Source organism: Panulirus ornatus, chromosome 46 (assembly GCF_036320965.1).
Source record: "Panulirus ornatus isolate Po-2019 chromosome 46, ASM3632096v1, whole genome shotgun sequence".
Classification (NCBI taxonomy): Eukaryota; Metazoa; Arthropoda; class Malacostraca; order Decapoda; family Palinuridae; genus Panulirus; species Panulirus ornatus.
In genome coordinates this window covers 38,930,132-38,952,571 of record NC_092269.1, presented here as the reverse complement: position 1 = coordinate 38,952,571, position 22,440 = coordinate 38,930,132, and the positions used below count along the sequence as shown (strand labels likewise).

At 46.1% G+C, this 22,440-nt stretch overlaps 1 protein-coding gene across 1 annotated transcript in view; it reads left to right on the top strand.

Annotated features, from left to right (window-relative positions):
* Window positions 1-22,440, top strand: part of LOC139763255 (uncharacterized) — a 256,023-nt gene that overhangs the window by 5,572 nt on the left and 228,011 nt on the right. Inside the window, exon 2 of the mRNA XM_071689185.1 lies at window positions 14,575-14,642. The gene's annotated coding sequence lies outside the window, so the exon portion shown is untranslated. The remainder of the gene's footprint in view (window positions 1-14,574; window positions 14,643-22,440) is intronic.

Sequence of the window (22,440 nt, the reverse complement as noted above, 5' to 3'; positions counted from 1 at the left end):
TGTGTGCGTGTGCGTGTGTTACCAGCCAAGGTGTGGTAGAATTCGGGCGTGGGTCCTTGTGTGTGTGTGTGTGTGTGTGTGTGTGTGGCATCCAGGATGTGGTAGTGTTGCCGGCTGGATCGTAACGTGTAGGATGGACTCCAGGACTCCAGGATATTCCTCGTATTGTTGTGGATTTTCCGTGTGCGCGTGTAACGTCCCTGGTGTCTTGGGGATACGGTGTTTGCGTTGGGGTCCATCGCTTGGAAGGAATAAGTGTATTTCATTGTGGATGTTGCTTGCGTGCATCTGTGCATATGTGTGTATGCGCTTGTGTGTGTGTGTATGTTTGTGTGAGCTTATGTCTGTATATGTGCGTGTGTGTGTGTGTGTGTGTGTGTGTGTGTGAGAGAGAGAGAGAGAGAGAGAGAGAGAGAGAGAGAGAGAGAGAGAGAGAGAGAGAGGAGATTACTTGTAAGTCAGATATCGTGTCTTCAAAGTCTTGAACATTTTACCTTCCGCATGCAATACCTTCCTGCGCTAGAGGAGTCCTGTGTGTCTTAAAAGAGGCCTTCATATTTCCGCCTCCTTCATGTGAGCCTTTTATAAGTCTGCTCTCGTCTTCCTGTAGGAGGTGGAGCTGGGGGGATGGGTGGTTGCATTTCATATTCTCCGTTGCAGATTCAACATGGGGTGGAGGGGGTGGGGGGGTTGTGGTTTCCGCGTCGCTCGCTCTCCGTCTTTAAAACCGAGAGAGAGGAAATTAGTCCTTTTTTTTAACTTGAGCCACTTGTTCTGGGGTTGGTGGGTTACCGAAGCCGTGGTGGCGAATGATAAAGGATTCACGTTGGGTCATCATATACCGGAGGGGTCATCATTTTCACCCACCCGTCATAACCATCCGTGTTTGTGGTCTGGCCTCGCAGTCTCTTTCGTGCTCTGAAATGTGGCTTGTTTTGATGGTTTGAACTGATATGTGTGTGTTTTAGTTGTTTTTTCTTTTTTTTATAGAGGCGTCTGTACACTCGGGTTGTCTGCGTTTACAGTTACGTTTGGAGCTTGGAGTGTGGCTGGTCACATGATACGGATGGTATGTGTGTGAAGGATGCATGTGAGGGGTTGGGGGGAATGGTCGCCCATGCATTATTTACGATAAGTCATCAGTCAGATGCGTAAAGCGTTGGTCCAGCGACGCTCACAGCACTTGCGACTGCGTCCATATTCAGCTGTGCTTTAGGTGTTGGCGTCGTGTTGGGGGAATGTAAGTCTTACGGATGGTCCCTCCGACGTTAAAGGTAAAGAAAAGAATAGAAAACCTACTTGAGAAATAATAAATTCCCGGTAAAATAGTTGATCAATGATGGTATGTACAACTTTCGATCGCTCCCAAACTTTAATTCCGGTCCATAGGATTTTGTTTCTTCGTTTTCGTCTTTTATTTTTCAGTTTTCCGAATGACATTTCGAATGTTTTATCATCAGCAAACGTTGAGATGGAACTGTTGCGTTCGAGGATATCAGCTCAAATAGAGTGATTAACTCTCGGATCCATTTGTAATGACGCCCTTGAGAAATTAATCATTTAGATCCTTTCCCATCGACCGACGACCCAATTAGGTGTTGCAGATCAGTGATCAGAGGATTATTCGTTGACCTAATTGGTTGGAATTGTTATTAACCCCTTTGATCACGACGGGACGACCTTTAGGTTATGATGGTGTGACCCTTGACATGACCTTTCAAGGTCATGCTTAAGATCAGACCAACGTATAGCCAAGGGTCTTAGTGTCGTGCTTAAGGGTATTGGCGTTCTGTTCAAGGGTCGTACCATTGTGCTGAAAAGGAGTCGTACCCTCTTGATTGAGGGTCGTAACATCGTGATCAAGGAATTGAAGTTCATTTTGCATGATTTAGGGACATTGATAGTTGTAGTCTTAGTCGTAGTGGTCGGGTAGTAGCACCAGTAATAGTTGCAATGACCATTAGTGGGAATAATTGGAGTGACATAGGTAGAAGTAGGATGAGCTAGTAGTGGTAGCTGCTAGTAGCTATAGTAGTATTTGCTAGTAGTAGTAGTGGTGGTTGCTGGTAGTGGTAGCAGCTAGTATCTGTAGTAGTGGTCGTGGTAGCAGCTAGTAGCTGCCGTAGTAGTTGCTAGTAGTAGTAGTAGTCGTGGTAGCTGGTGTTAGTGGTGCTACATTAGACGGTATACGGGGGTCGTTGGTCCAAGGTACACGGCGGGAACTATGGTACGTTTGACGGTACACGGGTCGGGGCCCAAAGTGTATGGCTGGATATGTGGTACGTTTGACGGTACAACTGGGTTGTGGCCCAGGGTACACGTCTGGATGAGTGTTACGTTTGACGGTGCAACTGGGTTGTGACCCAGGGTACACAGCTGGATCAGTGTTATGTTTGACGGTACAACCGGGTTGTGACCCAGGGTACACGCGTTTGACGGCACAGCAGTGTTGGGACCCTGGGTACGAGGTTGTAGCTACCTTTAAGGTTATTGGGAAGGTGAGGGCGACTTCCTTCGTTGAAATTTATGTGTGCGAGTAATAATGGGGCTCTTTGTCATGCCTAGTGGGCTGTGATAAGCTGTGCCACGCTGGTCCCCACTGCATTGTATAATGCTGTTCTGCATACGACGGGTCTGTGCCGCATTGTGTCATGCTGTTCTGCATATGAATGGTCTGTGCCTCGTTGTTCTATACTGTTTTAGGCATCACTTGTGTCTCGTTGTATTATGCTGTTTTTACATATCACTGGTCTATGTCACATTGTGCATCGCTGTTCTAGATATCGCTAGGCTGTTGTACGTTGTAATATGCTGTTTTCCATTGATTCCTTTATGCATTTCAGTATGGCGCTCTGCGTATCATTGGTCTGTGCCTCATGAGTCTGTTCTTCATATCGTGACTAGGCTCCATCCTGCACCCAACATTCATCGCACACCAGGTCATTGCTCTGCTCAGCGTTCCATTGATTAGTCTCGAGTACGACGGTACGACCTTTGAGCATGAAGGCACGACCCGTGGGCATGACGGCACGACCCTTGAGCATGGCTGCGCGTCCCTTGGGAATGAAAGATCAAGACCTTAACCTTACCCCTGAAAGGCCACCTGGTACCTAAGCCTCTTCTTTCCTCCACTAGTTCGCTTCCACCCTCACGTTTCCATGTACTGCCACGTCCATTCAGTGGTGTCTGTTCTACACCCCTAGGACCAAAAAGTACCCCTTCACCCTCCATTCCAGGCAAATGGTATCTCTCGTTTTCCAGCAGTACTCAGATAGGGCCTCCCTTCTCCAGCTGCAACCAAGGAGGACTTCCCATTTTCATTAGCATCCAAAGAGGTCATCCCCTCTCAAGTTGCATCTAGAGAGGACCTCCCTCTTCCAGCAGCATTCAGGTAGGAATTTTCATTTCCAGCTGTATCCAGAGAGGCCTACCCACTTCCAGTAGCATCCAGGGAGCACTTCTTATTTTCCACCAGCATCCAGATAGGACCTTTCCCTCCTTCGCTTCTGGTTGATTAAGACCATTCGACGAAGCCTTTTTACTTCCTACCGTGTTGCATCTCCTCCCTTGCATTTCGTGTCAATGGCTGGCTCCTCCACTCACCTCCTGACTGTGGCTAGTGTGTGTCTCTCGTGGCCCGGCCAGACGTGCCTCCCTCTCCTACTCCGATCAGTTGTGATATCCTCGTCTCTCCCAACAAGGGCTTTCCGCCAGGCTCTCTTAGGCAAGCGTCCTTACAAAAGACCCCGCGTCCTCTCAACTTGTTATCAGTTGGGTCCACAATAAACCCGCCTCGGGAACCCGCCACGCCACTTCGGTTTATATAAACACAGCAGTTTTTTTTCATCTCTCTCTCTCTCTCTCTCTCTCTGGCCTGGGTGAAAGGGCTGATAGTCCGCTACCAGGGAGCAGTTCCAGGGACGTAATTCTTGCGGGAAACGTTTTAGCGCGGCGGTCGCTGTAACATTGTGGCGGGGCGCTCCCGACGGAACACTGATGCTCTTATTGCTGTTACTACTACTGCTGCTGCTGCTTTTGTTACGTCTGCCTTCTCCTGCTGTTTTGGTTACTTGTGATGCTGTTGTTGTTCCTGCAGCTGTGTGTGCTTCTGTTGTTTTTGCTGTTACTGCTGCAGACGATTGTGTTGTTTGTGCTGCTGTTGCTCATGCCGTCTGTAGTGTTCCGTGTCCGAGGTGACTCTGGGGGTATTTCAGACTGGGAGAAACTCCCGTTACGTTCCTTGACCGAGTGTCGCAGTGGGATGTGTTCTAGATGCGAGCGAGGCAGGACCAGAGGTGCTTAAGTTGTCGTGCAATGGTATATATACACAAGATGAGGGACTCAAGGGCCAAAGACACTTAAAGTGCATTGTTGGATTAGGTGCACGAGTTAAGGGAGTCAGGACCAGAGGGACTTGCAGTGCAGTGTAGGAATGGTTATACGAGATGAGGAACTCGGGACCAAAGGTATTTGAAGTGCATTCTTGGGGTAGGTTTACGAGATAAGGGACTTAGGACCAGAGGTGCTGGAAGTGTGCCATGGGTCAGTGGGGCCTTCCAGTGCCCTGGAACAGATCTCTGGAAGGACGGAGTTGAGGAAGACGAGAGAACATTAGTCATCTTAGTCTGTTGTTGACTTTATTGGGATGATGGCCTGAAATACATTTCTTGATTATGAATCTGTGTTTGTAAGTTTGCATGCGTGTGTATATACATACGAGAACATATATTTGCATATGTAAATTTGCCTCGATGCGTTTTCTTCGTGTTTGTGTATTTATGTTTGTGTGCATGCATGCGTATGCTTGAGGTATACGTGTTTGTATGTGTGCGTATGTATGTGTGTGTTTGAAGTATACAAGTTTGTGTGTGCATATGTATGTGTGTGTATGAAGAATACATGTTTGTACGTGTGTTTCTGCAGTGTTACCAGAGAGCAGAACTAGAAATGACTGTTTGAAGAAATAACATTGGATGAGGTTACCAGCTGCAGTAGACATGAACCCCTGAAGTGTAAACATGAAATGATATGATGACAACAAGCACAACTCGACTTTTGGAATCCCGAACCTAGAACTTACATTACCAGCGTATCTCACGCCTTAATGAAACAATTAATCTTCTCTTCATTAAACCGTGGCCATAATTAAACCAAGAACAACTCAGAACAGTAGCTGATGCAATTAGCTTAACACTCATAACTTTCTGAAATTGGATTGTGACCAGCCGGTTGCCCGGGGGGGAGGGTTGAGTTGCCTTCAGTGATGGTACGGTTTCCTGATGGTTAGGTTAGTTAGTTGTTTGTTTGGTTAGTTAGCCTGTGTTGTTAGGAGGCTGTTGGTTGGTTAGTTGTTTAGGTTAGATGAGGTCGTAGGCTCTCTCTCTCTCTCTCTCTCTCTCTCTCTCTCTCTCTCTCTCTCTCTCTCTCTCTCTCTCTCTCTCTCTCCAAGAAAGACGTGCGGTGAGCACTACGGGCTAGCTCCCCATTCAGGCAAAATCCCCCTCAGTAGGTAAGTACTCTCTCTCTCTCTCTCTCTCTCTCTCTCTCTCTCTCTCTCTCTCTCTCTCTCTCTCTCTCTCTCTCTCTCTCTCTCTCTCTCTCTCTCTCTATCTATCTATCTATCTATCTATCTATCTATCTTGATTTGTGTATATCAGTGTGTTCTCCTTCGTCGTGTGCCGCTGCGTGAGTGGGAGATCTCCACACAGGTGAACCAGTTTTCCCAACAGAGGAGAGTTCCCCGAACGCATCAGGCCCCAGCCTTTCGCGTCAGTTTGCAAATTAAACATTTTAAACTAATTAAGGGAGAAGGCTGTGTGTGGGGGGGGGAGGGGGGTGATGGGGATGGGAGTGTGTGTGGGGGGGTTGTTGTTGTGTTGGGGTTGTGGTGGGGGTTGTGGAGGAGGGTTAGGGGTTAGTATGAGAGGCCGGGATGTGTGCGGAATTGAGACATAATTCAAAGCATAAGTTTTTGATATAGCCTTCCCATTTGGGAGGTGTGTCGTGATGTATCTGGAGTCAAGGTGGCTGGGTGTGGGTGGTGAGCCGGGTTACCGCTACAACCAGGGAGTCGCTGAAGGTTGGGGGGGTTAGGGTGTGAAACGAGATCCCATAGAGGGATTTATTTGAGGGGAAACGGACAAAACACATAACTTCCGGGTGGAAAAAAAGACAATCTCCTTTTTTTTTTTTTAGCCATAAAACGAATCGTCGCTATGGTTTTGCAAAACCCATTTAGTCTCTCTCTCTCTCTCTCTCTCTCTCTCTCTCTCTCTCTCTCTCTCTCTCTCTCTCTCTCTCTCTCTCTCTCTCTCTCTCTCCGGGATCGCATCCCGGAAGTCCATTTAATTTCCTTTTTATTCCAGGCTAGAAGAAGGTAACGTGGACAAAACAAGAGTTTGAAAACTCCGAGAATTTTTTCGGTCTTTTATTTCTTTTTCTTTTACCCAGAGGCGAATCTGGTGTACTTTTATTTTTTTCCCTTTATTCGCTGCAGTTCATCGGATATGTGAGAGGGTACGTGTGGTAGATGACCACTGGTGGAGGGCATGTGAGGGGTACGTGTGGTACATGACCACTGGTGGAGGGCATGTGAGGGGTACGTGTGGTAGAAGACCACTGGTGGAGGGCATGTAAGGGGTACATGCGGTAGATGACCACTGGTGGAGGGCATGTGAGGGGTGCGTGTGGTAGATGACCACTGGTGGAGGGCATGTGAGGGGTGCGTGTGGTAGATGACCACTGGTGGAGGGCATGTGAGGGGTACATGCGGTAGATGACCACTGGTGGAGGGCATGTAAGGGGTACATGCGGTAGATGACCTACTGCTGGAGTAGATGACTGGGATTTGTACCACGGTCATGTAATGTCACGCCTATTGGCGGTGGGTAGATATTTTCCTGGCATTTTTTTTGGCAGACGACTCTCTCTCTCTCTCTCTCTCTCTCTCTCTCTCTCTCTCTCTCTCTCTCTCTCTCTCTCTCTCTCTCTCTCTCTCTCCCACGCCACTTCTAAAACTCCGGGGTTTTAGCGCTCGAGCGCGGGGGTAATGTATGCCGCGGCTCTTCTGGAGTTTAGTCCGTTAAATGGCTCGTTCTGTTGGAAGAGATTTAGTGTTGCTAATATGGAGAGGAAGAGGAGGAGGAGGAGAGGGGGTTGGTTTCATTTGCACCACCCGCTTTTTTGCAGCTGAATAATACAGTCAGTCACCGAGTGAGAGAGAGAGAGAGAGAGAGAGAGAGAGAGAGAGAGAGAGAGAGAGAGAGAGAGAGAGGTTTAACAGACAGACGCACGACAAAGACTTGCAGTCAAAACAGTTGGCCAGCGGTTCTTTACATAGACGAGTCAGTCAGAGTACACATGACCAGGGATGGGTAACCACCTCTCGCCAACATAGAAATGAAGGCCTCATATCCAGTGACTCCGACTTCCCATAAAAAGTTTGTGAATCGGTAGTTTTTTTTTCCCCCCCCCGAACCCCAGCGCCGCTAGAGTGGTAGAATCGAGTGGCAAGATTTAAGAATAAAGTTGAGAGTGTTTAACCAGCTTTTAACATACCATCTTGAGAATAAAGTTGGAATGTTTGCCAGCTTTTAGCATACCCTCTTAAGAATAAAGTTGGAATGTTTACCAGCTTGTAACGTATCATCTTAAGCTTGGTTTCCACCAGGGTTTTCGGGAAAAGATATTTTGTTTTTTCTTTTTGAACATATTTAGATGGTGATGCCTCTTAAGGGAAGGAGCCATCTGGTTTATAGCCAGCTGGGTGAGTGGAGAGTTGTAGTTAATATAGTCATTAAAACACGTCCTCTTTAGCATAAAAGTCTTGGAAGCAAGAAAGCAAACACTCGTATGAAAAACAGAAGGACTTTTACCGCCTTAATTAAGGCGCGTACTGGATTACTCAAGGGTCGTACGGTCTTGCCCCAGGGGCTTGTATAACATTAACCTCAAGGGTCGAACCGTCTTGCCCCAGGGGCTTGTATAACATTAACCTCAAGGGTCAAACCGTCTTGTTCCAAGGACCGCAATGTCGACCTCAGTGGTCGTACCGTTGTGGTCAAGTAGTGAAGATGGTGATTTTAGACGCCATCTTCACTTGGGACACCATACCCTGCCTTTTGAAAACGATGAGGAAGGAAGCGAAGATGAGTTTTAAGGTAACGGGAAGAAGCAAATGATAGAATACAGAATTATAATAAGGTTGAATTTTCCGCAACACACGTGTGATGCAGATGTGTGTGTGTGTGTGTGTGTGTGTTTGGGTCATGTATGCCTAAGTCCACAAACACCAGCCGAATGCATTCACACACGAACAAATAAGCATGTACACACACACACACACACACACACACAAAAGGGGTTATACATTCAGAAATCATTCATTTCAACCATTTTACTAGCCTTATACGCGATGTATTTTGCATCTTTATTTTAGTAACAAAATTTGTCTTTCGTTTGGTGGTGTAAGTTCTTTACATTGTCCACTTTGCGCGTAAAGTAGATGACGAAAATGGAGTGTAAGAAAAGACAGGGATAATCACTATTACTTGAGACAGACAGACTAACAGACGGTTAACAGCGAGGATGTTTTATATATTGTGGAATAGACACATAAAGAACAGCTAGAAAGTTTATCTGCTCATGAGCAATTGCAAAAAGGATGCACTCGCAATACGTGCAAGATTTATTGCAATATATTTGTGAAAATTTGGCCACGGTGACTAACTCTGGTACAGACGTGTCTGCGGAAGGTTTTCTGCAAGAACTTCATCACACGTCCACAAGTTTGCAAATCGCTTGATTTATTTCCAGCCGTCAAAGTTACAAGACTGGAAATCGCTATTTGATTTTGAAGGTTTGTTACTTTTTCCATGGTTTTTTTTTTTATCGGATTCAAGGCTAATGTTATAGAAACACTTTTGTTACTGATATTAGATACAGTTTGCTGTGCCATTGCTTTGTATGACAATATCTCGGAAGGAGGAAGCTATATAGTGAACGACAGAATACGCCTGCTTCTGTGCCGCAAGGGAGTGCGACATGCCTAGGAAAGTTGACCAAATTTTGAGTTCGGAGCGATTTGGCCCAAAACATATATATCTTTTGAGACGGTAGGCTTAAGACCCATGCACATAGGTGCCGAAGACACGTCGTGTATGTAAAGGGGGAGACGTACAGTAACAGAAGACCCGATGAGGTAACACCAAGGTCCCATTTTCTTATCACTAGTATATGATGATAATTACAGCCTCGCCCGATGGCAACACCGCCAGCGGCAGTACCGGCCAGAGTCGAGGGGCGGCCGTAAAGGCGAGAGCTTGCCTGTAAAGATGATGATTTCCCGCCACACGAGTTTGCAAATATTTGTTGCTATTCACGCTTAAGACTCTACCAACGGATGAGTCTATACGGCTCTTAGCAAAGTGGTTCCGACGTTTGAAAACGAGTTGTCTTACTTCCCAATCAGCGACGAAGTGAAAAAGATTTTGAGCGATCGGGGCCTGAACATGCAGGAGGGTGAAGGGCGTGCAAGGAATAGAGTGAATTGGAACAGTGTGTTATACCGGGGTCGACATGCTGTCAGTGGATTGAGCCAGGGCTTGTGAAGCGTCTGGGATAAACCATAGAAAGTTTTGTGGGGCCTGGATGTGAAAAGGGAGCTGTGGTTTCAGTGCGTTACACATGACAGCTGGAGACTGAGTGTGAACGAATGTGGCCTTTGTTGTCTTTTCCTAGCGCTACCTCGCACACATGAGGGGGAGGGGGTTGTTATTTCATGTGTGGCGAGGTGGCGACGGAATGAATAAAGGCAGACAGTATGAATTATGTGCATGTGTATGTATGTATATGTCTGTGTATGTATATATATGTATACGTTGAAATGCATAGATATGTATATGTGCGTGTGTGGACGTGTATGTATATACATGTGTATGTGGGTGGGTTGGGCCATTCTTTCGTCTGTTTCCTTGCGCTACCAAGCTAACGCGGGAGGCAGCGTCAAAGTATAATAAATAAATAAATAAATATATATATATATATATATATATATATATATATATATATATATATATATATATATATATTGACAGGAAATTACCAGCGTGGCAAACGAAAATTTTGAGGTGAAAATATCAAACAAACCGAACGCGACTTATCAACTTCATCACACGACAAAATGTCATGTTCTGTAACATATCGGCACCAACCTTCTCCCCAACACTCTCTCTCTCTCTCACTCACTCTCTCTCTCCCTCTCTCTCTCTCTTTCACACTATCTCTATCTCTCTACGATATAAAGCTTTTCCAGGAACTTGACCCACTTTCTCCGGTCTTATCAGGTTGATATGGCTTTTTCCTCTCCGGTGGCGCTTTGTTTAGTTTATCGGTCATTTTAATTTGACGTTGGTGCGACGCAGCTCTCTCTCTCTCTCTCTCTCTCTCTCTCTCTCTCTCTCTCTCTCTCTCTCTCTCTCTCCTCAAAAAAAGACGTCATCATTTCCCTGCTCCTATTTGGACTGCTGTGCTTTGTATAGTATCCTGGCGATGATTGTGTTTAGGGATGTATCTGCAAAGTGTTTGTCGCCAGTAGTGAGTTTTCGTGTCATTTAGTGTGTGTGTGTGTGTGTGTGTGTGTGTGTGTGTGTGTGTGTGTGTGTGTGTCGTTAAGTAAACTTTCCTTGCAGTTCTCCTCACTAGTACAAGATGGAGGGTCATGACTCCATTCCTTGTCCACTTGGCTGGGCCCCCTTCCCCCCCGAGACCTTATGTTATAGAGGGCTCCTCCCATCCTGGACGTCCTGCAGGGGTCGTATGATAGTGGGTCATATGGTGCGATCATGTCATCCTTCGCTGAACTTTACCCCCCCCCCTCCAACCATCACCAACCCCCCCGGGGGTGGGGGGGACACATGTAGGTCAACGTGGTGCGATTGTTAGCCTCCCGTGAACAGCGCGTCTGGCACCCATATATTACGGTCGTTTGGCCCGGTCGTTTGCCAGTTCATCTGTGGAGTTGAGGTCAAGTTGGGTCATTACGCGGGACGTCGAGGATGTGGTGTTGTTGTTGTTGCTGTTGTTGTTGCTTCCGTCAAGGAATTTCTTCCAACTTGGCCAAAAATGTTAAAGTGCTCGTATCTCTGAGACATTCAGTATACTGTCTATCGCGTCACCCAAGCTGGTAGATTGTATTAAGCCTCTCTGTCCGTCCACCTGTCAATCCTCCTCTTTTTTTCTTAAATGTTTCTTCAGTTGTTTTTTTTGTACAGGTAGATTTATTTGTTGTTGACATCCATGTCACCACACTTTTGTAAACATGTTTTCGTCTGTAACATCACATGGTCTTTATTTTTACATATTTATCATCACATGATCATAAATAAGAAAACGAAATTCCTTCTCCTATCATTGTATGTGACGTGGCTCTATATCATCAAAGAAATCCCACTCTCATATATAATATGGCTATAGTATGGCTATATTAATCCAGCTTTCCGTTTTCTATAAAACGGCTTTGCATTGTTACGGCACTGAATGAATAATTAGAGCTTGTATTGGGTCGTGGCGAGTTGACTGTAGTGATGAAAGATGCGCTTATCATCATTAAGTGTGGTAGGACTGGTATGGTTGCTTCGTGATTACAAGTTTGTTATAGAGTAATGCTTAATGAGTCTTGAACCAGTTTAGGTAGTGGGTGTAATTACCTATATGTACTAGTAGTAAAGGTGGGCTCGGGTTCTTATGCTCTCGTGGGGCCCCATATCGTGTGTGTGTGTGTGTGTGTGTGTGTGTGTGTGTGTGTGTCTCAGAGAGAGAGAGAGAGAGGAACAGAAGACCTGTTGATCCTTAATGACGGACTTTTATGATCTGTCTTAATCTGTGTTTAATTAAGGACGATTTTTATCCCCACTGGATAATAAACCAGCATCTTCTCCAGTGGCTATGTCGTTCTAGCCTTTTGTTATATAAAAATAAAATCAACCCGCGTCGTACGGTAAATGTTGAACGGTACAACCAAGTTTTCTTTATTTTGAAAGACACACTTCCTCTCACTGGTTTCAGGTGTGGCCCATTGTATGTATGGCTACTGAGTATATATCTTGTCGATGTTTTCTCGTGTGTGTGTGTATGTATGTACCTCCGTTATCACCTTTCTAGATTGCTTTGGTAACTCGAAGTGTGTTCTTGATCTCTGTGTGCTCTGCTCTTAAGAGGACATTGTGCCATCCTAATACTCCAGAGTAAGTCTCTCTTCTCTCTCTCTCTCTCTCTCTCTGGCCAGACCAGCCAGGGAAACTAGTTATCTTTTTTTCTATTTTTTCCCCCATTACGTATTCGTTTATTACCACTCACACTGGAGTGATCTCCCGGGGGAGAAAACAAAACGGTACAAAAATCTGGCGTAGTTAGGCTGTAGAGTTAGGATCTTTCACAATGATTATTGAAGGGCAAGGAAGTTTATAACTTCTGAAAAAAACAAATAAGATTATATATGTATATATATATATATATATATATATATATATATATATATATATATATATATATATATATATATATATATAACTAGTTTGATATGAAAGTGGTTATTGTGGGTTATTACCGAGATGTGTGGGCCAGGCTACGTCATCATGGGGCGGGTGGGGGGTATTAGTAGGTGGCTGGGGTAGGGGAAGGTGGGGTGGTGTAGAGGGGTTATTTGACCTGGTGGGAGGATGTGTGTCCCGGGGGTCACATGTGGCGGGGGTGATATTTCGTCCCTTTATTGTGACGTGGAGGAAATGGAATAAGGCTCGTGGTTGACCTCTGACCCCCACCTCTCTCTACCTCTTATTTTGTGTTATATATATATATATATATATATATATATATATATATATATATATATATATATATATATATATATATATATATATATATATTCCCTCTGTCATTTAGTGTGTATATGGGTATGTGTGTGTGTGTGTGTGTGTGTGTGTGTGTGTGTGTGTGTGTGTGTGTGGTGCACGGTGGTGGAGGAGGACCATATCTTAATAATGATCAGCGGCACCTGAGATGCCTCCAGCACGTCTGTGGTGTGCCCGGGGCGTCGCGCTCACCGTTCGAGTGCCTCACTGTCATAAGTGGTACACTCACGCGCCTCACGTGTCGCTCCCCTCCCCGCCTCCCCAGGATCATGACCTGGTCTTTGACTCTTACCCACCCAACACCCTCGTAAAGGTCAGGTCAAAGGTCAGAGGATCGTACCGTTGTTGTTCAAGTATCGTAACGTCGTGTCTCAAGTACCGTGTTCATGATGGGGTGCCTCGGTGCATAATAGATAGATAGATAGATAGATAGATGGATAGCTAGATAGGTAGGTAGGTACGTAGGTAGGTAGAGCGAGAGAGAGAGAGAGGTACACAGCTATCAAACCCATCAATGTCTGTGTGTACAGCGTCTTACGCCATAGCGGTCACACCCAACATAGAAGTGTAGCAAGCTACGCTGAGCAGGAAGTATGTTACAAAAGTTAACACGTTGTTGTTGTACACAGGGTAGCGTGTCTGGCAGCCCAGAGCACCCGTCCCATGTACTGACAACTTCAACGAAAAGTAAGGAAAAATATGCATAAAAGTAAGGAAAAATATGTATATATAATTTTCCCCATAAAAGCTTTTTGGAAAGTGAATACCCTTCCCCCGGCCAGTTCCCCCACGCTCCCAGGGACGGGAATGAAGAATAATTGTTCTGGAATTTCGCTCTTGCTGCCCGAGATTTACCCCCAGGTTGCTCCCCAGGGCTGGTACAGAGACCTGGGGAGGTACAAGCAGACCCCAGACCCCCAGTGTGTCCCCGGATTGCTCCCCAGAGACTGGGTTAGAGGGAGGGAGGAGACAACATCCCCTTAACAGCATCAGAGGAGTGGAGCGGGACGCTGGAAGTCCTCTCCTCCTGTATTACTGCATAACGAACCAAGGAACAAGGGAAGGAGCAAAAAGGATTTCGCATGTCTCATTCCCTCGTTCCTGACGCTACCTCGCTGAGGTGTGAAACAGCGAACAAATAAGAAAATTATTATTATCATTATTATTATTATTATTGTTGTTGTTATTATTGTTATTACTAATTATTATTATTATTATTATTATTATTATTATTATTATTAGTATTATTAGTATTATTTATTATTATTATTATTATTATTATTATTATTATTATTATTATTATCATTATTATTCTATTTCGTTATGGTGTCGATAATGAAAATAGCAGTGGAGGTCAATACAGCCTAGTGGAACCTCAATATCCGGATGGAGGTACATTGCGTCTCTTGATCGAATGTAAACCACTTGACCTTTTTCGAAAGGTAAGTAGGAATAATAGTGTATGGCTCATGATAGCCCATGAAGCTTGTTAATGGACTAAAAAAACAAAAAAGCAAACAAAAGACTGTGGTGACAGTGTAGAATCACCAAGAGTTTGTATTGATGTTTTAATGTTAGATAATGTCTGTTTATACTCACGCACGCTGAAGCTTAGACTGTCCACTGTTTATGGACCTGATTTGTGACTAAGTGTTGTCCTCCGCAGGGTGATCGACGTAGTGGCTATTGGTGACGAATTCCCCTTCGGTCGGAGGATGTCGTGGCCTGGACTCGGTGAGTTTGACTGCCCATGTATTGACTCGAACCCTTGGAACACCACGGTTCGACCCTCCACTGAGACGACGTGAACTTTGACACGATCATGAATGGTCGTTTGAAAGGTCAAGTCGTCATAGCCAAGGGTCGTACGGTTCGCGTTGCGATGGGTTAATTGTGAGATTTCATTTACTCTGTTGTTATTGTTTATTGCCGACGACCGAGAAGAAGAAACTGGATTCCAGTAAAGAGATGAGGTACTGTAGAAAGTTCTTTGTTGTCCATCTTTCCGGATGTGATACACGGATGAACTAGGAATATGTATTCGTATTTCGTATTTGATTTTTTTGCTGTGCTTGAATGTATTTGTTTTATATGGTTCAAGAGTTAGTGATAACTGGAGGTATATTTCATATGTGATACGATGAATATATGTTGGAAATACAGAACTGAGGGTGTAGTTAATAGAGGCTACATCAGACGAGAAACATAGGTCGTGGTGTGTATACCCTATGAGAAGGAAGAACACAAGCCATAATTGAAATAACAAGAATAGAGATAATCTCAGAAATTGAGATTGCATTTCACAATAGAAAACTTCACCTCGTAATCCACGAAGTTCTGAAGGATTTAGGATTTTTCGCGCAAGTTCATCACTGTTGAGGAATAATGAATGGCACGAGTTTTTCTCCTTTTTTTCGTGCTCGCGTTACACGGGCAGAGAGAGAGAGAGAGAGAGAGAGAGAGAGAGAGAGAGAGAGAAATGAATGTAAACGTCCCCCAAGAAATGGATTTCAGAGTTCCTCGCTTCGCCGGAGGATCTGCTTGGTGCGAGAGCGCCCGGGAAGGTGTGGCCGGCAGTGTCAATCAACAGAGGTAGATGTGTCCCAAGAGATGATGGGTTCCTGAAGTTTCTGGAAAGGCAGAGGGAGAGGGAGCCCTCGGTGCTGCTAGCTAGACCTCCTCCCCTCCGCCCCGCGTCACGTTACGTGTGGGAGAAGAGAGAGGTGGAGGCTGGGAGAGATAGAGAGAGAGGGAGAGGAATAGGGGTGGTAGGGAGAGGTGGGAAATAAAAGAAATGGGAAGATGCGAATGCAAAGAGGATTGATTGAAAGAGGCTTTGTGAAGGTCTAGGGGTGGACGAGAACGAGAGATGAATAGAAAAGGTGAGAGAATAAAGGGAGGAAGAAGAGAAGTCAGGGGGGATAATGATGAAAAGAGAGGGTGATAGGAACCTAATCCAGGGAGATTATCTCGATTTCTTTTTAAGGCTAAACTTATCAGGGGAATGTTGTCAATATTTGAAACTTTAGGGGGTATATGTAGTCATTATCTTAAGCTTATCAGTAGGAAATATATTCATTAAGCTTCTCAGGGGGATATAAACTCACACTGTTGTAAGCTTTTTAAGGGGGAATATAGTCATAATTTTAAGCTTCTTTCGAGGATATATATGTAGTCATTATTTTAAGCTTTTCAAGGGAATACAGCGATTGTTTCAAGCTCTTAAGGGGGAATGTGATTTCAGCGATATGAGAAAAGTCAAGGGAAGACATGCGACGTAGAATAAACAGAGGTAGAGGAAAGGGTGAATAAACACATAGCAGTAAGGAAGGAGAGGAGAGAGAAAAATGAGAGGGGACAGCATTACCTTGCATGATTAACTGCAAGATCAAAGCGTCAGGCATAAACACGGTTCCCTTTGACCACACGCAGTTCAAAGTAGTTCGCGTTCAAGGTATATCCCGCTCGGAGTAGTTTACGGTCAGGGTAGTTCCCTGTTTGGAATAGTTTGCGTTCAGGGGTGTTTCTCATTTAGGGTAGTTCACGGTCCAGAGCGTGTAGTTACGTTCATAGTAGTAGTAGTTTACGCCGGGAGTTGTTACCGTTCCTGGTTGTTGGTCGCTCGTCGGGGTAGTTCGGTTTGTTGTTGTTGTTGTTGTTGTTGTTGTGGCCGCTGCTCAGGTGGGTTGTTGACCGTCAGAGTACCTCACTGTGTGGGATGATGAATGCCAGTATGGCTCAGTCGTGAACCCGTGTCCTGAAATGGAATCAACGTGTTTCACCTGAAGACTGAATTTCAGTGGCTTCACTTGAGCCTCACTTGGGGGCCACAAGAGTCTCCGCCGTGTGTTTCTGGGTCGAAAACAGCACTGTGGATGGTGGCGTGTCAACATTCCCTGAAGCTTGGGTAGGGGGACGGGGTTGCAGAGAAGACGTCGATTGGATTGAGGAACCATTGGCTTCGACTTCGAAGACTGCAGGCAAACTACCGACTAGACAAGGCTCTTTAGACTTGCCAAGGTTCGGGAGATCATGAACTCGTTGTCGACACAGTAAGGCAGTTTATAGATACCCCGAAAGGCTGTTGAAACAGTTTCTCAGACTTGAGAGAGAATGTCAGCACATTGCCGACATTTTAAGAATGCTGAAACTGTAGAATGTCTTTAAGTATATTGCTGACTGGAAAAGGCAGTTGAGAAAGTTAGTGAGACTTAAGATAGAGTCTTTGAAGCCCTCGAGAAATACTTAGAGCAGAGAAGACTCCCAGGAGCGCAGGAAGCGCGGTCATTTCCTGCGCACCTCGTTGTTGAAGAGGATGGTGACTGAAACTGTTGAATTAGACGATGGTTACATCATCAGACGGTGACCATATTTGTACGTCAGTCGTATTGCGTTAATGACCATTTCAGGTATCCGTAGTGAAAGGTTTGTATGTGTGTGTGTGTGTGTGTGTGTGTGTTTTATTACATTTTTCGTATATTTTCCCTCGACATCAGAATGTGTATATGTGGTCATACGATCAAGGGCATATGTTTCCCAACACGTGTGACCTTTTCCAAACTGACATTTCTCAGAGCGAGAGTTGGCACAGCGTCGTAGTTAAATGTCAACGTGATCGCCTTCCTACACACACACACACACACACACACACACACACACACACACACACAGATAAGCGAATATTATCGTGTTATGTTCATGCGGAGACGACTTTACGCTTATGAGATGACGATTTAAGCTCCGTTATGTTATGAGTACGAAAACGGCCCGTGTGTGAGTGGTCGTTTAGATTTGATGTAGTTCTGCAGCGTGGTCTGAGCCCGTGCTGTGGGGTCAGAGAGGAGCTTTCGGAACTGTTTTAGTTATTGATTATGCATTCTTCAGGAATGCTGCTTCAAGGCTGCGCTCCAATCAGGAGCAGGGGAACGATAGGTTCGTTCGGAGCGAAAGTTCTTCAAACGAGACTGTTCTCCCTCGAGGAAGGTGACTTTTCACTCGCGGTGTAGGCACAAGCGGGCGGAGTCCGGTAGCGCCTAACCATTATAAAGTAGAGAGACAAGACACTCGGGTCGAAGTCCATAAGGACATTGAGACAGAAGTCCTTCAGCAGGAACCAGGGTAGCATGGGCAGAAGGCCGCTTCAGGAGTGTCTGGACCTTGTTGGTAAGGATCCTGAAATTGCGGCCGGAGGATTTCCCCTCGCCGGTCCCAGCCCAGAGAATCCTAGAGGCGGACGTGGGGAGATCTGTTTTGTGTGTTGTCGCAGAGAAGGAGCGTTTCGCTCCGACGCTTGTGCTTTGAAGGGAGTGTCACCTCTGTTTAAATTCGACGTTGACAACAGAAAAGGAGTGTTTCTCTCTCCACTCCGACGCTGGGAACAGAAAAGGAGTGTGTCCCTCTCCACTCCGACGCTGGGAACAGGAAAGGAGTGTGTCCCTCTCCACTCCGACGCTGGCAACAGAAAAGGAGTGTGTCCCTCTCCACTCCGACGCTGGGAACAGAAGATAAAACACCTCTTCTGGTTGATGTTGTCGAGTGTGCCGACACATGGGACTAATTTAACCTTTAATTAAACAAGCGACACGATATTTAGGTCGCCTTGTCCAGCTCGTTTGGCTGAGCGTCGCTTAAAAGAAATACTTTGTACCTAACTCGCGCAGGGAGGACGTTTTTCACAGTATTGTCCTTTCAGTTCAGGAAATAGATGATAGGATTGTACGGTCGTCAATTATGCCTTTGTGTTCGTAATGACGCGCTTGAAAAGGTGGAGATATCTTGCTTTGACGTAGTAGTTTTGAAGATGAGTATTTGTATATATATATATATATATATATATATATATATATATATATATATATATATATATATATATATCGCAGTCGTATGTGGTTCGCACAGTATTAGTTTGAGAGCCGCACTGTATATTTCAGGTTTTGGTGTTGAAGACCACACGGTGTGGGTCTTTGAAGGCCACACCTGTGTGTGTGTGTGTGTGTGTGTGTGTGTGTGTTTGTTTGTCCTTGAAGGCCATACCGTGTGCAAGTCTCTGCTCCTGAAGTCCACACACCGGATTAAAGGACCATCTCTTGACCTCTACGCCATACGCGTCGGTTTCACGTACGTATTTGCGTGCTTGAAGGATGCATTACGTACGTTACACTGACGTGTATTATTCCATGGTCTTATTTATGTAACCTCCCCCCCCCCCTCCCCCATGTGTGTATTGAGAGACAGGAGGAATTCCTTCATGCTTCCCCCAGAGATCGTAGATAAGCGAGGGATAGTTTGTTCTTTTTTGTGTGTCAGTTTCTTTTGCTGAAGGGTGGTAGTACTACGAGGAAGTGTTTCTTCGTCGTCAGGCGCAAGTGTGAGGGATTGTGAGCACTCTGTGAGGTAACGACAAGTGCTGGTAAAAACCATCTGGTATACTCAGACTGAATTACGAGTGCTTATAACCTCTCTCTCTCTCTCTCTCTCTCTCTCTCTCTCTCTCTCTCTCTCTCTCTCTCTCTCTCTCTCTCTCTCTCTCTCTCTCATCATCATCATCAGTGGTTTATCCTCTCTCATTTACTTCTCCCTCTCAATCTTATTATTTTCTTCCGTAAATCAGCGTTTCTTTGTTCCCATCCCTTGTCTTCCGCCGCTGCACCCTTCACTCGTTCTCATCTCGTCCCGCTGCGCATATTTGTCACGTGTCGAACTAACTGGATATTCATTTTCCCGCCTTTGTGGCTGCGTTTTTATCTCTTATGTCATATATGAAGTTTCTGATAAGTTGATATTCGAGTGATTGTGATTATTGGGAGGAATACTTCGGTTAGTAGTTGATGACGATGTTGTGTACATATCATTTCAATCCCTCGTCCAGTGGTCACTTCCTGTAGCCACCATAGCCACCAGTCGTATGGGTAAGTTATTAGGAAATGTTTGAAGTACGTGTCCCCGTTACCCCAATACACTCCTCCAACCACCGTAGCACCAAGAGGGTCTCTTGATCCCATGTTAGTGACCAGGATGGCCACTCAACTCTCCGTTGGTCTCCAGCAAGGATTCGTAGAGAGCAAATCCTTAAATTCCTGGAGATCGTCAAAGCTCCTCCCGCTCCTCCGACCCGCGGAGTCTACTCTGTCGCGCCCTCTTGACCAGAGTAGGTGTGGTCTCCTTCACTCAGCACATATAGATCATCAGGCCGGCTCTCACATCGTTCTTAATCGTCGGTTCAGCCGTTCCGGACCATTTGCCGTCCTAGGTCAGCGCGCCATAAATTCCCCGGATCAATAATGTCCTTAACATGTAGAACCTTCCCTCATCTCCTCCGGGGTCAGAAAGTCGCCGGCCAAGATCTCTGCTGATCCCGTTTGGGACACCGAGTCGACCCTAACCCCACCCCTCACCCCCACCCCCACCCCCACCCCCAACCCCTCTTTTCATTTCTAGGTCACTGAGGTGGCCCCTCCCTGACGCTCAACTTTATGTGTGTCACCAATTTGGCCCTCCCCTTCCTCACTGAGAGTCATTAAGGCAGCCAGATGATCCGTCTCCTGGTTACGTCATCAGGACCCAGTGGGTGACTTGAATGTGGTCGTCTGGATCATCAAGGTGGTGGTGACCCTATGGAGGACATGGTCGTCTTCATCATCATCGTCTTAAACCCCAGCGGATGATCGAGGCGCCTGCTCCCCACCCCTTCCCCACCTCGCATCTCCCTACCCCTCACATCATAGCCTCCCCTTCTCCCTCCTCTCTCTCGCCCTCCTGGTACCTCCTCAGCTTCGCTTCCCGCACCACCGCCACCCATTTATCACACCTCCCTTTCCATTTAACCCCATTTCCCTTCTCCACCACTGCTCGCTCTGCCTAAAACCTTGCTCCCCGGGGTGTCTCTGATTCCGTCAAGTGTCACTGTTTACGACGTAGGCCTGTGCTTATCGCCAGTACCTGACGTCATTATCAAAACATTACCACCCATGACCGGGGTTGAGGCTTACCCTCCTGTGTGGGCACCTGGAAAGCCAGCATGGGTAAGGTCTAGCTCTCTGGAACATAGTTCTGTCGGTGTTTGCGAGGCCGTATCCTCTGATGTCGAACGGTGGCTTTTGAGTACGTGTCCCAGATGTGTTTGATACGTGTGGAGGGCACTTTGAGTCCAGGATCTCTGTTCACACTGCCGTCACGTTGGCTTTTTTCACGACACGTGACCCTTGAGTTGAATGCTTCTCGTGGTAAACCCCCCGGTCGTTCGTCGGGTACGGAGAGAAGAGGCCAAGGCTTCACGATGAAGGAAGATGGACCATTTTGTAAATACTCCCGTCCTAAGGGGTGAGGCGACACAAGGCCCTCTGGTGTAGGTATCGGAGGAGGTTGGGAGGGGTTGTGGCCTGGAAAACCCCGTCCGAGGGCGAAGGGTGGCGGTGACCTTCGGTGGAACGCAGGAGACCTGGAAGTGAATTTAGCTCCAGGCGAATATCCCAGAGAGTTTGGCCTGCAGGTAAATCGGAGCTTTTAGACGGGAAGAGAGACGTGTGGAGATGATACATTTAGAGGATATATATTGTCGTACAAGTCGCTATTGTATGTTGCTGTTGTATTTCAATAATTTCTATTCCCAATTCTACAAAGTGGATCACTTTGCAGGATTATTTCAGCACTGGAGAACATTCTCATTAAGGTCCCCACCGACCCACCTTTCGTGCCTTACCATTTTTTAACCAGGAAGTTAGCCAAGGGGCTGTGGTGCATAGTGATGGCCTTGAGGAGATAATATATTTTGGCACAGTTTAACGCTGCTTAAGCTCTGACTCTGACGTTGCCCTGGAAACCCTGTTCCACCGCAGTATGCAGGGAAGGGTCGTGTGTGCAAGGAATAAAGTCACATTTTTAACAAGAACCAGTTGTGAGAGAAGGGTCAGACATGCTGCCGATTTCATTGGTTTGTGTTTACAACTTATGAATGCATTTTTCAAGACGTTTTTTCCGATTTGATGATAGGAAAGGAAGTTTATTCAAATGTCTTTAAGTTTATAATTTCTCATGTTTAGTGTTGCTAAACGGAGTATTTCCGTGTTCAAGGGTCATACCGTCGTGCTCAAGGGTCGTACCGTCGTGCTCAAGGGTCGTACCGTCGTGCTCAAGGGTCGCACCGTCGTGTTCAAGGGTCGTACCGTCGTGCTCAAGGGTCGCACCGTCGTGTTCAAGGGTCGTACCGTCTTGCTCATAGGATCGCACCGTCGTGCTCAAGACTCGTACCGTCGTGCTCAAGGATCGTACCGTCGTGCTCATAGGATTGCACCGTCGTGCTCAAGACTCGTACCGTCGTGCTCAAGGATCGTACCGTCGTGCTCATAGGATCGCACCGTCGTGCTCAAGGGTCGTACCGTCGTGCTCAAAGGTCGTGCTGTCATGCTCAAGGGTCGTAGGGTCGTGCATGAGGGGTTAGAGAGTCTCGTGTGATTTTATGTGTTCTCCCCCTCACCTCACTTGGATCCAGCGGTGCGCTGGTAGTCAGGGTTAGGACACTCTGTATTCCCCCCAT